Source organism: Rutilus rutilus (genome assembly GCF_951802725.1).
Source record: "Rutilus rutilus genome assembly, chromosome: 23".
NCBI lineage: Eukaryota > Metazoa > Chordata > Actinopteri > Cypriniformes > Leuciscidae > Rutilus > Rutilus rutilus.
Window position 1 is genome coordinate 7,806,336 of NC_140233.1, and position 17,003 is coordinate 7,823,338.

A 17,003-nucleotide genomic window follows, 5' to 3' on the forward strand; every position below is an offset into this window, starting at 1 on the left:
AGGAGAGGAGAGAAGAGAAGAGAAGAGAAGAGAAGAGAAGAGAAGAGAAGAGAAGAGAAGAGAAGAGAAGAGAAGAGAAGAGAAGAGAAGAGAAGAGAAGAGAAGAGAAGAGAAGAGAAGAGGAGAGGAGAGGAGAGGAGAGGAGAGGAGAGGAGAGAGCCATCAGGTTATGATGTGTGTGAGTCATGAGATGTAGAGCTCATTTCCTGTCTCTCATACTGAATATCCACCCTGAACCCGCAGACAATAGAGTCACACAAACCAATAACCCACACACAATGAGCTCAGCAACACTTTCTCTGAATCAGCTCTGTCCTGTCATGAGGGAATAGGATTTTCCGGCTTTTCCATGGCTGATGATGATGGTCTACTTCTGTCATTCTCATTCTTCAATATTCTGCCCTAAATGTGGTTGCTGTATCATAGAGGAAAAAGATATTTCACGAAGAGCTACGGTCAGATACGTATTAGATTAATATTGTAGTGATGGTTTATGCATGAGTTTCAGCTGACGCAAAAGGGAAAAAAAAATAATAGCTATCGGCTTTTAGGAATAATTCATGCCTTTCTTTCAGGACACAAAGTAGAATGATATGCAGAATGTTCACACTCCTCTTTTTTACAACAATGAAAGCATACAGCAACCAGATGTCGAGCTCCATAATGGTCAAATAAGCACCATAAAAAATAAAAAAAAAAGCCTGGAAAGTTTAATTTCATTTTTGATTGGTTTTGAATAGCAGCATTAGATCTCAACAGAAATGCAATGAGGTTACAAAAACAAAGATACTTTGAATGCTTCCATTGGGTTTCCATTACTTTAAATGTGTTTTCTGATGTTATCCATAGACATTACATTAATACACTTTTCAAAAGACTGCAACTCAGGGCTTCAGAAATACAAACATCTTACAGGTTTGGAACAACATGATGGTGAGTTAATGATGACAGATGAATCTCTTAAGTGAAAGATTGTATGTATGACAGCATGTGATTTTACAGTCACGTTGTACTGTTCTCTGTCTAAAAGTATTTCATTTATTGTGTTTTACCCTGTTTTACTATTTGTAGTAGGCCTATCTGTGATGATGTATGTCTGTTGGCCAAAACAAGTTTGCATTTTAGCATTTTTTTAAAATGGAGTTTTGGTTAAATGCCCAAAATAAGGTCTGAGGTTAACATAAACTCATATTTTCATGGTTTATTCTACAACGTAAAATACACCAGTAATTGTGGTTTTTTTAAAAAGCTTTTGGGTCTTGAAAAAGGGGGTTGTAAACAAGTCGCTAAATGGGACTACAGTGGTTGTCTGGGACATTAAATGTGATCACACTGAATAAGTAAACTCATCTACTCACAAGTCTGCTTTTACAGCCTCATTGTGTTCATAATCGCACTCTTGCAAACTATTATAACCCAAACTTTCAGACAAAAAAAGTTTCTTACACAAAAATGTTTTTGAAATCAAGACCATATAGGCTGCTAGTTTATTTATAGCCTGCATTTGGCTTTTTACTTATGGCAATAGTATCTGCTTCAAAATTCATCAAAGTTATTGTTCATTTGTGATTATCTTGATAAACAAAACATGTACGAATTTTTTTAAAGGTCACAGAGCTAATTTGCATGAAAATGAATGTGTAAAAAGAAATGAAAAATGTACCATATATGTTGGCAATATAGGCTACTGTGCAAATTAAAAGTGTGGCCCTGATTTGTGGCCCTTGAGCTTTCCAAAGTTGAGTAGAAATGTATGAAAATGTCACTTGTGGGCGGGGTTATGAGTTTGTGCGCAAACGTTTCGCGGCTAAATTAACTTTATGGCGACACAGATATGAACTGGGACTGTATCAACAAATTAAATGTTTTACTTAAGCATTTCTAAGACAATCGCATTCTGTATTATACGTGTTAATATAGTTTCTAAGGAAAGGATTTCAAGGGTTCAAATAAACCACAAGTGTCCTTATAATGAGATTTCTAAACAAAACAAAAATTTGTCTCAAAACATAATTCAGTTTTTACATTTTAGTCACTTTGATTATTAATGTCCTTGAAAATATTAAATGAAAATCATAGCAAGACTGTCTGGGGGCAAAGCGCGTTTCCGACATTCCAACACGAAGTGCGCGTCCACAGCGCCCTGCCCTCTGCGCGTCCCCGACCGTGCTCGAGCCGTTACCGGAGCGGCGGAACACGGACGCGTGATCACACATTTCTCCCGAGCAAAATATCCATCAGAGCCCACGTTCAGTTTGACGACAGTTCCGCGATATTTGGATTAGGATGGCGCACACGGGTTCGTGAGGAGAGCGTTGTCGTTCGCTGAAGGTAAGAGCAGAAAGTTCGTACGGAGTTTCACAGAAAGATCCACGCGGCGCGTCAGCTCGAGCGAATGGCGCATATTTAGACGCGTGACGCGCAGCTGTGATTTTTCAACCAGTTTATTGTCAGTTTAACGAGTTGAAGATTTCAGAAGGGCCATGAAAATGTTTGTGTTGTGGTGGTTAAACGGTTAACCTGAGTCATTACGCGTGTTATGTCTGAATGTGGTGTGTAACAGCTTCAGGAGTGTTTTCTGCGTGCAAAGGATAAAGTGTCATTTCTGCTAAATCATGTCTGTGAGGAGATAAAATGTCATTTTCTCTGGAAAGTCCATGAGGGAAAACCTGATTGGATCCGACGCCGGTTCTGGAGAGTTCCTCAATGTTTCTGTCAGGATGCTGTTGTGTGTGTGTGTGTGTGTGTGTGTGTGTGTGATGTGATCCGTTTTAATATCTGCTTTCACTTTAGTAACTATAAAGAAAATATGTTTAAGAAATGTGTGTTTCATATATCTGTATGTCTTCAGTTGTCAATGTGACAGAGGATTTTTACCATGTGGATGATTTAGCATTTTTACTTTCACTGCCAAATAGTTTTTTAAGAAGGATTAATTTGAGCTCACATTATGCCTGTATAATTAATACGTGGTTATTATTAACCATACATGCATAATGTTTCTTTTTCACCGCTTATGACAGACGATGAACAGGAATTGCTGTAACATTAGTTGTATCCAGACTCTCACAGACAGTGAAAAGGCAGCTCGAGAGGCTTGAATCATATGGGTTTCATTTTGGATGTTAGTTTTAAGCACTTGGCCTTTACCATGGTAACAATAACAACAGTTACTGAGTTATTCTTATTAGTATTAGTTATTGACCAATATTTGCCCAAATCAGCCATTTAACAGAATAGCCTATAGTGTGAGTTTAAAAATTACTGATAGACTTACTCATGGATAGTGCTTTTTGAATGTAATGTATAAAATGTAGGCTAATGTTAATATAAAAGAATTTTAGCATATATATATATATATAATACAATATATAGTAGCTTATAATGTGTAGAAGTCTATAGCAAGTTACTGAAGTTTTAATGGTCTCTGTAGTAGTTTGATTGAAACTCTGGTTTCCATTGTGAATTTCTGTGAGGTAGTGTCATAGCTTGGAGAAACGTCTTTTTTTTTTTTTCTAGAGTCGATCCAGAGGTTTTAAAGTCACCATGAAATCAAAATGGAAAATTCTTCTTTTTTTTTTTTTATGGAATATTGCAGGATTTACTATAAATGATTTATTCCCCTGCACATACATTTTTTTTTAAAGACATGTTCCCTCGTAATCTTTAATCCAAATAACTTCCCCTCCCTCTTGCAAATGACAATACAATCAAATCCCAATGGACGCAGTCAAGTCCTACACGACATTTTTTTTCTTGTACGAGAAACAGTTTCACTCGAATAGTGTGGAAAAAAATATACTTTCTGAGTTTAAGTGGATTTTTGTGTTTTGGTGAATAGTTGTGAGAGGGTTGTGATTTGGTTAGGGAAGGATTTGAGCTCTAGGAAACAGGTGTGATGAGCACCCTGGGGAGGAGCGCGTGTGTGTGTGTGTGTGTGAGATTATGTTCACAGAGTGAGGACACTGAATCAGATCAGGACCTGACTGAGATCAGATTAACCAGACAAAATCATCCCTTCCTCGCTGATGTCCTATAGAATTTCAAACGGTGACCTTACGACAGATAAATGACTGACAGGCCACATAGCCAATCAAATCGTTGCACCGAGAAGCCTAGTTGCCATTTTGTCCGTTAAGCTAAACTGAACTATCAGACACATACAAACCTCCTTTTTTATGTCTAATTCCTTTTACTGTGGTTAAAAAGCTGCTTTTATGGCACATGCAATTTGAATACTAGGTATACAGAGTGGCCATATAATGGAGTTTTGTTTGTTCCTTTGGCAAAATCACACTGTAATCTGAAAGAATGCAAGTTGTCATTGTCTGACATTGACCTAAAGTCGTTAATGTGTTCAATGGTCAGTGTTTGATCAGCAAACATGCATAGAGCACTCAGATAAACAGAAGCTCAACCGTACTTGCTTGAGGCGTGAGAACAAGCCTCATTGGTTCTGGTGGAAGCTCAAACATGCGAGAATGAACCTCATTGGTTCTGGTGGAAGCTCAAACATGCGAGAATGAACCTCATTGGTTCTCGCCTGTCGTGAGCTTCCGGTTCTCTATGTTCGCTGATAAATGTTTATGTAAATAAAAGCCTAAATTAAATCTGTTCATCATATAAAGCGATCATGTTTATTCAGAAGACTTAAAGGATTAAACGGCTCGATTCATTACGATCTCTTTATCAACGTTTTGATGTTTTTGGGTGAATAGACTTTCAATGGAGGGACAGAAATCTCTCAGATTTCATTAAAAATATCTTCATTTGTGTTCTGAAGATAAACAAAAGGGTCTTATGGCTTTTGAACGACGTTAGGGTGAGTAATTAAAGAAAGAATTAAAAATTTTGGGTGAACTATCCCTTTAAATAATCCGCTGTCTTGTCTTAAGGTTAATTGTATTTGATGGTCAACACCTACTAAAAACCAAAAAGCAAAGTGACTTGACAATGTCCAGCGATTTAATCCCTGTCAGTGTGAACCAGGCTTCGGTCAGATGTCTGTTTGATGTGTGAGAGTCATCACAAACATGCCATTCAAACATATCAGTGCTATCATGTACATATAATCTAGGGCTGGGCGATAAAACGATAACGATAATTATCGCGATATAATTTTTCTCGATAAAACGATATCAAGAGTTCGATAAATGTTCGATAATGTTTATGTGCCAAAAGCGGAACGAAACTCATTTGAACCGCGCGCCACACGGACCATTTATCCGCTCGGCTCAAAGTCCAAACGGCAGCGCGAGCGCAAGCTCACTGGAGCCGATGCGTTTACTCTGATCGGTCTCGGTCACGAGATCCAGTGAGAAGCGCTTGAATTCAGCGAAGAACACAATGTCTCCTTGATTTAAACCAGTTTAAAGGCAGATGAAACAGCGCTGACAAACAGGAGAAACACTGTGCGCAACGATACAGCCAGAAGGCTTTTCCGTCAACAAATTCCCATCATTTACCATGGATTTACTGTAACGTTCGCCTAGTAATATTAACTGCACCATGAAATGTGGAATTTACATATTGAATTGTATTATATTATTAATGTAGACAATGTATTAAAGGATTAATGGGATATAATTACAGTATTTAATAATGCTACTGTTTTTCATACAAGTAACTTACCATAGAAACCATAAAGTTACATTTTGCCATGATAGTGAGGTGCTACAGGCTATGCCTGGTTTCATCTGTGGTTATCATGATCTAAATATATGATACTGGATGACCAATGGTTCATTTGACCACAGACCCCAAATTCATTTTCCAATAAAGATATTTATTTTGTTAAGGAAAAATGACAAATGTTGAATGTTCTACCTCAGATTTGCGAAATGTTCACCAGTTTGGCAAGTGTTTGTCCTGATATGTTCTGACAATAAAGAGTAGCCTAGTTTAAAACCACAATTAACGCTCTGGTTTCTGCAACTTTCACTTAGGAGCAAAAATCTGCCTTTAAACTTGAAAGAAAAATGTGTCATTTATTGTGATAATTATCGATATCGACTGATATAAAAATATTATCGTGATAATTTTTTTGGGCCATATCGCCCAGCCCTAATATACCCCAAATGTATGCAGTGCACAAACAAAATACTTACACAGAAAAAACTTGACGGTCATTCACCTCTGTGCAGTTGCGTGTGAAATGGCATTAGTCATTTGTAAAATAACAGGTGGTGTGTGTGTGTGTGACATGCTCGAATCTCGATGACAAAAAAGTTGTTTGTTTTGCGGTGAGTCTTGAGTTATGGAGCTGGCGTGAGTCGGACAGACAGATAGCTATGGGAGCACTTTGCCTCAGGTGTTTGGTATGAGACACACATAATCTCTAGTTTCAGCCAGACAGGTTTAAATATACACCTCTACTAGCCCTGTGCCCAAACACTCCCAGAGCGGCTTGACTCTCTCGTGAGTTCAATGAAGTGTTTCACTTGTGCACCAGTGGTCGACCGATATTGGTTTTCTGATGGCCGATGCCGATATCTTAGAGAGCAGGGTGGCCGATGATTTGGTCCACGGTCACTGCCTTCCGCCATTCCTTCTCAAATAAAAAAAAAAACACAACATTGCGTGCTGCGCCTGCGTCAGACTGTTGCTGGCTGGACAGGAGTTATTAAAATCGCGATAATCAAACACGGTTTTAATGATAATTACATTTTAAACGATAGTACTAACCGTCAGTACATTTTATAGTGAAACCGGTAATCGTCCCATCCCTATTTATCATAGACCAAAGGATAATGCAACAGTTTAGGGATGAGCAAAAATACATTGTTACTGTTAAACACTTCATATTTCACAGAAAGACAAATACTGAATCACATTTATCATACTGTCTCTCCTGTGTAGTAGCCTATGTGGGATTAAGATTGTGTATTATTCATAATAAAAAAGGTATGACAAAGTCAGTGCCATCTGTAGAGTCATCTATAACTACAAAAAACAGCCAGTCATGCTCATTGAAAGCTTTGTTTTTGTCTGTTCAGCAATATAGTAATTCTTTAGTTTAGATGCACATCTTAGTATCAATTTGCATTTCTTGTTAAATGTCAGTCCAAGACGGTAGATGATCAAAAATACCGGCGGCTGTTTAAAAAGGACTCTCATTTGGCTGGTAATTTCATACTGTGAATGCATGACTCCAATAAAAACTGAATATACCAGTGAAAATCTAAATGTTGCCTCTTGGAAGCGCACAGCATCTCCTCCGCATTGCAATTGGATGCCATCCAATATATTAAATTGTAAGCGTAAGATTTAAGAAAAGGGTTCAGTAGTAAAGTACATGTTGCCTGCGGCAGGCAAAGGTGCCAAGGAAAATCAATTTTTGCAGTTTAAATTGTGTTTTTACTAGTCGATTACTCGTGCACATCCTAGCAGAAGCATGCGAATTGGGATTTGGTGAAGTACATGATCATCTCCACTGTGATGATGGGTCGTATGTCATAAAATTTTGAGTTTCAGTCATAGTGACATCATGACAACAGCATCAGCAGTTCCCATAGCAACAAAGGTGCCAGCTAGCTCAAGGCTACTCTGAGTGAAGTGCAGCTAATCCTGGCTGGGTCTGCAAAAATCCTCTCCAAAAAAATCTTTCTGAACTCCATGATGTGTTTTCATTTGATGTTGACTTGAAACTCTGAGTCAATCGGCCGTCTTTCACGTCCACTGATCCAGGATCTGTTTGTGTGTCTTTCAGTGGATAACGCGCACCATCTGCTTGTCGTAGCACCTCAGGACCTAAATGTGATTTACTGGCATGTTTAATGATCTGCTAATCCACAGTGGGAATATTAAGCTTAATAATAGAGGGTGATATCATACATGATGTCATCGCCAAGACGTCTTCTCCATCATGATGACAGCGTGCTTCACTTTAAGTGATCCCTTGATATCAAAAACACGCTTCCTCCAGACGGACTGCCCTAATTGTCATGGAGATGGTTCGTCCTTGCTGTCATTGAATAGGAATTTGCTGGAATTGGCTCGGTTCTCATGTGGGTTCTTCCAAGCTCCGCCCACTGTTTAGGCCACACCCACATCACATTAGCCCCACCCCTGCTCTGCTCCATATCAGCTCCCGAAATCTTGTCTGCCGTCTCAGGCTGCCCTCAGAGACTTTTATAAGTTTCCAGACTCGGGCCACTCTGAACTGCATTTGGCTTGGCGTGAGGGTCAGGAAGTGAAGTGAATGAACTGGATTTCATACAAATATCTATCTGCTGGAATAAAAAAAATTTTTTTTTGATCTTTACAAAACCACCTTAGGGTAAACGTAAGAGAAGACGGTATCAAACAAGTGCGAGTAAGAGAGAGATACAGCCCACAGGCGTTCAGGATAACAGGGAATGTGAGAAGCCAAAGGAAAGAGTGACAGACAGCCTGAAAGAAAGAGTGGAGGTGGTTAGAGCTTGGCATTGAGAGCCGTGTAGGCTGAAATTGTGTTAACGCTGATATTTTAGAGCTCTAGTGCTGCCACTCGTTCACTCTGAAGTTTACCATCAAGGTTGCATAATTGCCTGCCCATTAACACATGCACACTCATGCATAACCGAACAAACGGTTTCGCTTTTGAGCTGTGCATTAAGCTTTCAGGCCGACACACACTCTCAGGGCCAGCTTTTTTCCTTTTCGTTCTATTTTTTCCGTATTTGCAGTGTATTTTTGATGGCTTTCTATTCCCAATTTGGCCATTTTTTTCAGACTTTGTTAGTGTAATACAAAATTGTTTATAAACATGCAAAGACGACTGATTTACACGAGGTGAGCATTGGTAAGTACAACATTTTCTAATTTGTCGATTTGCTTAGAATAGGTTTATTGACTTTTAAACTAGGCTTTAAACTTGTCATGCTTCTGTTGATGAAATGTAAATGTCATTAGCGTTTTTGGTATGTTAAGTATGTTAACGTAAAATTAGTGAAATTTAAGTCGCTACTAGGGCTGTCGCTTTACGTTCGAAAATCGATTGCACAGTCGATCGGACCAATCAACACAAGTTTCGAAAACGAAAATAGGGGATCGATTTTAACGGTCTTTTCTCTGAGCGCGTCCAGCTCGTCACGATACGCCCGCAGCGTCGCACAGCAACTGCAGACTCTGACAAACACGCATAACAGCAAATTATACTTCTGCATAATGTTTCTCTTTTTACTACAAAAATGTGAATTCTGCCGGTATGCAGACAGTCTCATGCATACAGATACAGATTCGGGCTATGGTCTACAATCGCCTACGTAGTAGGGCTGTCGCGATTACCGCAATATTGTAGTACCGCGCTACTGACAAGCCAACCGCAGAGGAATTCAAGTAAAGCCGCGATATTCGCGTTTTCTTTTTTCATAAGGCTATACCCTTCTTGTTTTGAACTTCGTGCATGTGTATTGAATGTTAAATAAGTTAATAATGATAATAAGACGTGGTGATCATGGATTTGTACAGAGGCTTCGTGGATTTGCACTTAAGCCTTAACAGACAGTGAATGAGAGAGATCGACTGAGCGCGCGCGATTACCTGCGTCTGTCTTTGGTCAAGTCATATTTGTGAAAAGGAAAGTTAAATATTTGTCCTGTCATCCTTTTAACGTATAAAATAAAGGGTATTTACCATGAATGGCATCAGCAACAGCGCCCGGTCAGCATCCACAGCGCGAGGAACTCGCGGTCGCGGGAAACAAAACTCAGTGAGTCACGCATTGAATCAATGCCGTTTGTCTCTATTAAGTGAAGCTTCAGCGTTACCCATGCGACGCATTGCTGGTCAGCTGATCAATGATAACGACTAGAGCGAGAGTGAAGCCTGAGCGCTGAATACTGAGGGACAGGGTGGCATACAGTTGTGGTCAGAATTAATGGCACCCCTGCTAAATATGATCCAAAATGGCTGTGAAAAATAAATCTGCATTGTTTATCCTTTTGATCTTTCATTCAAAAAATGTGCAAAAATCTAACCTTTCATTGAAGTAAAAGAATTGAATGTGGGGGGGAAATCACATTAGGAAATAAATGTTTTTTTCTCCAAAACACGTTGGCCACAATTATTGGCACCGCTAGAATTGTTTACGGGTAAAATATCTCTGAAGCATATTTATTCTCTGAAGTTAGATTTTTGCAAATTTTTTGAATGAAAGATCAAAAGGATAAACAATGCAGATTTATTTTTTACAGCCATTTTTGATCATTTTTACCAGGGGTGCCATTAATTCTGACCACAACTGTATACGTTTGGCTGTTTTTCTCTTTCAGCCAAAAACCCAGAGATTTCAGTGCATTCCTAGTCAAAACACGTCATCAGAATAGCACTAGTTACCTATCAATAGCCGCATTACCCTTCAAATTGCGTGAATTGAAAATTCGGCCAATGGAAACGCATAATTTTCTCAAAGTTTTTACGCTCGCTTGAGGCAATTCTTTTTTTCGGGCAATTCGAAAAAGAAATATTTCGCAAAACTGCAATGAAAACAGTTTTTGCGCATTTACAGGTCACCTGACATAGATGACGCGATGTGTTTGGACAGAATACGAGACAGAGTTCTTTATTAAATTCATATAAGACAAAAGTATTACAGGAATAATGGATTCTAAACCTCAAATAAATGCCACAATCAAGACCTCGAAGCAGATCTGAGGGAGAAACACCCAGAAACTCCTCATACGAGCCTCTCTCAAGTATAATAAGGGTCGTTCCTTACCATTAATGCTTGGAAAACACACACACAATCTCCTTCGATTAATAATAATGGCTAGTGCAGTGGCTGGGATATAGTACATAAACCTACCAACGTCCGTTACCATGGTTTTTGGAATGATTTTACTCATCTGGAGAGGAAAAAATGAAGTTTTAGTCGCATAACATCGGTCAATGGAAACGCCGTCATTTCGCAATCGTTTTTTGTCGACATTTAGAAAAAATCGCAAACGTTTTGCGCAAATCTGTAAAGGAAACGCGTCTAATGAAACAGTTTCGGCTGAAACAGAAAATAACTTCCATGTTCGCGGTTGCCAAACATATCTTATTTAATGGCACAGACATTTTAAGGTAACTCCATTGCCCCCTTGAATACTTGAGGTTTATTACCTCTACAGGAACTAAAGAAACCCTCATCAAGCATGTACAGCACTTTCAATCTGATGGATAAGCTTTTGCACACTTGCATATTTTTGGCCTTTGTCTTTTTGGCCATTTTGTGTTCTGAATAGCACCACACTATCATTTCTATTTTTGCAATATGTGTACCGATTTTCTGTAAGCATAAATTACCTAGATGATGTGCAGAATACAACAGAGCACACTCATGAAATGGCCTACTCTATCCCACAATGTAATCCTCCATTTCTAGTCTCCTTTTTCGAGTAGCTTTTACGCAGAATTGGAAAAACAACTTTTTTACAAGGTGCTAATTCGACTCTACGCGTTAAATTAAACACGTAAAATAACATGGCATACTAATGCATTTTTAAAAAAAAGCTAGTATTCTGAAGCTTGTTAATTATACAGGATAATTTAACCCACAGGGACTTGAAGTCGCTCACCCCAACAGGAAGTGATGTCAGAACCCCCACCCTATCTTATTACTCCCATAGGAAATGATTATTCTAATGGGTGTGTGTATGTGTGTGTGTTAGTGCTCATATAAACAGTTGTAGCACAAACACACACATTCTCTGACCTCTCTAGTGTAAATATTAGTCCTGTTCCCTTATAAAGCACTAATGGTGACTCACAGCCAAATGGAAGACGCCTTATATAGAATTGTGCATGCGTTGTTTAGGTGTCTAGCAGAGGTACTTCCCGAATCCCTACATGTGAAAATATGGACTTGGTTTGTCTTTGTCTTGCTTTTCTGTTTATCTCCAGGGAGATTTTGAGGTCATAATGCCATAATTGGTTCTGGATGCTGATTGGCCGATAGTGAGGCCATTATGGCGACAGAGGAATGCAGGAATGAGATCTGTTTTCTCAAAGCCACATCCTGTGAGCACACAAACACACACTGAACCCGAAAAATGGCTGATCTCTGTATCAAATCGGCATCCGTTCTCAAACGAATGGGTGAGAAATGGTTAAAAGCGTTCAGTGAATGAGCCAAATGGCACTCAGAAACCAATTACTGCAAATAAAATGATGCCCTTGCAAAGACCTCTCTCTCTCACACACACACACACACACTCGAGTGGGTGACAGCGCTGAATTCCTCTGGTTTCTATCACTGTAGTGGCTGTTTAGTCTTAGACACGGTTGGAATGTGCCGTGGCATGAGAACATGCCATCAACACTCACACAGAGGTTAGCGAGACCTACAAACATCTGTGCATGCGTGTGAATCACGTTTCATTTGTTCTTTAAACAGAAACAGCATGTCCCTAACATATTTGATTATTTATGAAGCAGCGTTTCTTCTTCATAATACAGTTCTAGTGTGCATCTCTTTGAGTGTGTTTGTAGGGTCTGGCTTTTGAAAGGAGGAGGGGAAGTTTACGGATCGGATTAGAGCAGTTTGTGTCGGTTCGAGGGGCTTGACATTAATGGTCGTCCAGGGGAAACCACAGAAAAATCACACAACTAAAACATCACATATAGAGACCGCTGCACCAATATGGCATGTGCTTATCTGATACTGTGATATGATCAATTTCAAACGAACCTGTTGATAAAAATTTCACTCAAAAAGAGATATCGGATTTATGCTCAGTTACCTTATTTTCACATTTGTCATCATCTAACGCTGACTTAAAGTTAATCTTTATAAAAAAAATAAAAAATAATGTTGTTAAATATATTCTCTAGCCTAGCGGATCTCAAAATTGACATCCATTTTTCATACTGTACATTATAATGTTGTGATGCCTGAATTCACTTTATTTTAATCCATATTATTTTTTTCATTTTTTTTTTTTCATTTATTCACGATCACTATTTTAGTTTTTCATATTTTCTTTTTAATTTATTTTGACAAATTTTTATGATATTTTTTTAATTAAATCGCCTGGTTATTGGTTAACGCTTATTGTTTTGGTCAGACTTTTAATATCAGTGCATCCCTAAAAATCTAACAAATATTGGTAAGTCTTAAAGCCCATTCACACTAGGATAATAACTATAACAATTAAGTTTTGATAATTTCTATGAGAGTAGTGAAGTCCAGACCACAAATATAACGACACAGAGGAACATATCATTTGAATTACTTTCACAATGATTTTTTCCATATGATGAACAATTAAAAACATTGACAACCAATCAGAAGCTAGAGAATCCAGCCAATCAGAATCCAGCTCAAGTATTTAATGCAGCAGACAACAAAACTGCATTGTGCGCTCAGCATGAACGCCAATATAGTTATAGTTAATTTAAGGTGAACAGGCCTTTTGGCCACTAGCCCATTGACTTCCTGTTTAAGAGGGCACATTTTGGCTGGAATAAGCTTTATGCCGACAGTCAAAGGTTTGACTACGCAAGACTAAGCTTAGGGTCTGTTGTGGTTCAGGTATTGATTACTTGATGAAACGTACAGGCCGAGTTCAAAGCCTCTGTGTGTGTGTGTGTGGTTGAATCCTCACAGTATTTCCTCAGGACAGCTGCTTTGACTGGCTTAATGTGTGCAGGAAGATCACAGTCCATGGTGGCCCTAAGGGGCCCGTTGTAATCCTGAAGGCTTTTTGTGTCATCCGACTTCACCCAGTCCTGCTCCGTCCTGCCATGCTCAGGGTGGCCTGTTATTGCAGCTGTGCAAAAGGATGCTGGAAATGATATCAGTCTCTCCCTCTCCTACTGGAAAATCACTCTTTCATTCTTAATATTTTCATAACAGAAAACGGCGACATCCATAATGTGACTCATTTCCGAGTCAAACTGAATAGTTAGTGGGAAATAATGAAGGGTGGGACTTTGATCAAATCCATCACGGTTTGATCATGAAAAGCAATTTGGTTAAACTCAAATTGGTTTGTATTGCGCTTTTCTTTTTTAATGCAAATCGTTCCAAAGCAGCTTTACGAAGAGTAGTGCATGATATCCCCGGCGAGCAAGACACAGAGGCAAGGAAAAAGTAAGCGGTGTGAGAAAGAAACCTTGGTAGGAAGCAAGACAAAGCAGGCTGTAATATTGTTAGATGATAATATTTTCCTCTGCCTCTGCAGAGTTGGTTGAATCAGCAGAGAGGAAAGGTCTTTTCAGAAGCAAAGAAGGTTATTACATTTTCTTCAGAATAACATGTACTTAAGAATAACATGAATAATAAGAAAATGGAAGTTCACCCAATTAAAATTTTTTATAAATAATCATAATTTACTCACTGTCCTGTCTTTGCAAATCCACATGACCCATGTTCTTCCATGGAATGCATGCAACTAGTCATCCCAACAACCGACAAGTCAATTAGTGCATTTGACTTCTTTATCTAGATTTTTTTTGTGTGTTAAATAGTGCTGCACGATTAATCGTATCGCAGTCGCAATCGCGATGTCAAGCCTACGCGATTATATGACGCAAAATGCTGCGATTTTATATTAAATAAACAAATTAGCGCTGTTAACGCAATTAACGCAGCATCTGTTAATTTTTGGCATTCTTTGGCTAGTGTTACATGATCCCGCTCTAATTCATGCAAATGCTTTTAAACCATTCATGCGCGATAAGACAAATAAGAACGCGCTGTCAGTGAATGTCCTCCTTACACACACACACACACGACCCACAGATAGACACGCGCCAATATCGTACAGACAGCGCGGCCAAAATGAACGCGCTGCCTGTGAATGTCCTGACTGTGACACGCAGAAAGACTCGCGCTAATATCGTGCAAAATTAAAGAAATGTATACTTGAAATTCATTTAATGCTGAAAACTGATAGAAAATGGTCAATTTTTTTATTCATTTTATTCATTTTTTTTTTTGCCCAAGACGTTGTTGTTTGTTGGGAGTTTGTTTCGGGAGTTCGAAACAGCTTTTCCAAAGCAAACATTCCAGAAAAACACCTTCAAACCATCAAGTGCGTTGAGGTCAGGCTCAAGTAAAAACGTAAACACACTGGAGAACTGCTTTATAGTAGAAATTGAAGTTATTCTAATCGAAAATGACACTGACTCTGTGTTTAATCCATCTTATTTTCAACGTAAGTGTATGTGTATGTGTATGTGTCTGGCTTCCTGTGTCATTCGCTTCCACTTATTTTTAGCTGTACAAAACAGCTCATTTTGCTGCCTGATATTGCAAAACTGATATTTCTTACCATATTATTTTAATGTATTGTGGTAATTATTAACATAATTACTGACGTAATCACTGCACTTTCTTATTCTTCTCGTTATTTCTCTATAGCGGCGAATTAATCAGAAGTCTTGCACATCGAAAATAGCTTACTTCAACATGGCAAATTAAGGTGGAGAGTGTAAATCTGATGCTGCTCGCTCTTTCAATCTATTTAAGTGCTAAATAAATAAACGTGATGTGACTGTACCTGATCTGAGTGCTGTATTGCAGAGATCATGCAAACAAATCCACATATGATCTGATGCTTTCTTAACTGCTTTTTTCTCACCGCTGTCATTTTTGTTGCGCGTTTATTTTTTTATCGAGAGGAAAGTGCACCGTTTATATCTACATATTCGTCTAAATGCCGCTCTCAGCAGTGTGGGTGGTGTTGGATCTTCCCTAACAGTAGTGTATCACTGCTCAGGTATTTCAAACTTCTTTATTTTTTTACCACTAAGCAAAGAACAAAAAAAAACTTTTGTCGTGAGTATCGGGGCCTGTAGTAGTGTATATAGAGAGCGCCAAATCACTCAATATGAGGATGCTGCCTTACAGGGCTACAAACACTGCTAGTGTAGTTCACTAGTTTAGCTCACAACAGCGACTAGTTTTTGGAACGGACCCATAATGTTGCTCTTCTCAGTGATTTGGAGCAGCTGTTTGTGCGCGTGCTCGTATTATCTTTGTCCCGTATTCATGAATTTCATGTCTTAGTTGCATTAAACATGTTTTGCTCCTCAGTGAACCTCATCTGAATTATTTCAGTCATGAGTTTGTCGAACATATGCGGAATCAGTCACCTGCTGAGAGAGGGAGAGACGATGGAAGGAATAAAAGAATTAGATGAATCTATTGTGTAGTGAAGATGAGTCGGTTATGTAACGCTCCCATATCCTCCTGGGACCCAAGAATAGACTTTTGTCCACTGTAGTGGACATTATATTTTAGTGAATTTCTCTGACATCATACATGTCACATGACACAATCTGGGTGTCCTGTAAAGAGCACATTCAGGACTTTTCAGAGATACCAAATGTTTGGAGGTTTCACCATGAAAACAACTACTCCTTGGTCTTTAAAAATGTCTGACATTAATTTAGTGATCAAATGTAGCATTCTTATGAAAATATGATAATATATTGTAATTATAATTTAAATTGGACTACTTTTCAAATTGTATTTCATAAAACAACATCTCAGGAAAATATTATGGGGTTTCAAAAAAAAAAAAAAAAATTCTGTTACAGACCAGGGCATTGATTTCATACATGTCCACTGTAGAGGACATCAAGACTTAAATCATGTTTATCAGGCATTTTGTGAGACACAACAAGTGAATATGGAAATAAATTATACATCAATATTCCTATGAAATATTAGATATTATTATTAAAATGTTGCCAATTATTACTCCAATTATTACACTTCTTTTTTCATTAAATGTTGCTCCAAGAACACATTAAGGTGCAAATTAGATACAGTTTATAGATACATTGCATTGAATGGGAATATTAATTTATGGACATTTTACCCACATATTGCATAAAGTAAAATGGTGTATCAATTCCTTCCGTTATTTCTTTCATAACATAGTTGAGAATAATCTTTATACAAATTTTGGTTGAAAAAATCCTGAAACCCCCAAATTTATTGGTGATTGAAAAAAAAATCCCATTGGTTTTGCCTATACATATAATTTCATGTCATTTTATTTTTTAAACAACTTAGTCCTGGTGTCCAC

At 38.3% G+C, this 17,003-nt stretch overlaps 1 protein-coding gene across 1 annotated transcript in view; it reads left to right on the forward strand.

The window, feature by feature from the left end:
* Positions 1-2,145: 2,145 nt before the first annotated feature.
* peak1 (pseudopodium-enriched atypical kinase 1) overlaps positions 2,146-17,003 on the forward strand; it is a 36,537-nt gene continuing 21,679 nt past the window's right edge. Inside the window, exon 1 of the mRNA XM_084397419.1 lies at positions 2,146-2,331. The gene's annotated coding sequence lies outside the window, so the exon portion shown is untranslated. The remainder of the gene's footprint in view (positions 2,332-17,003) is intronic.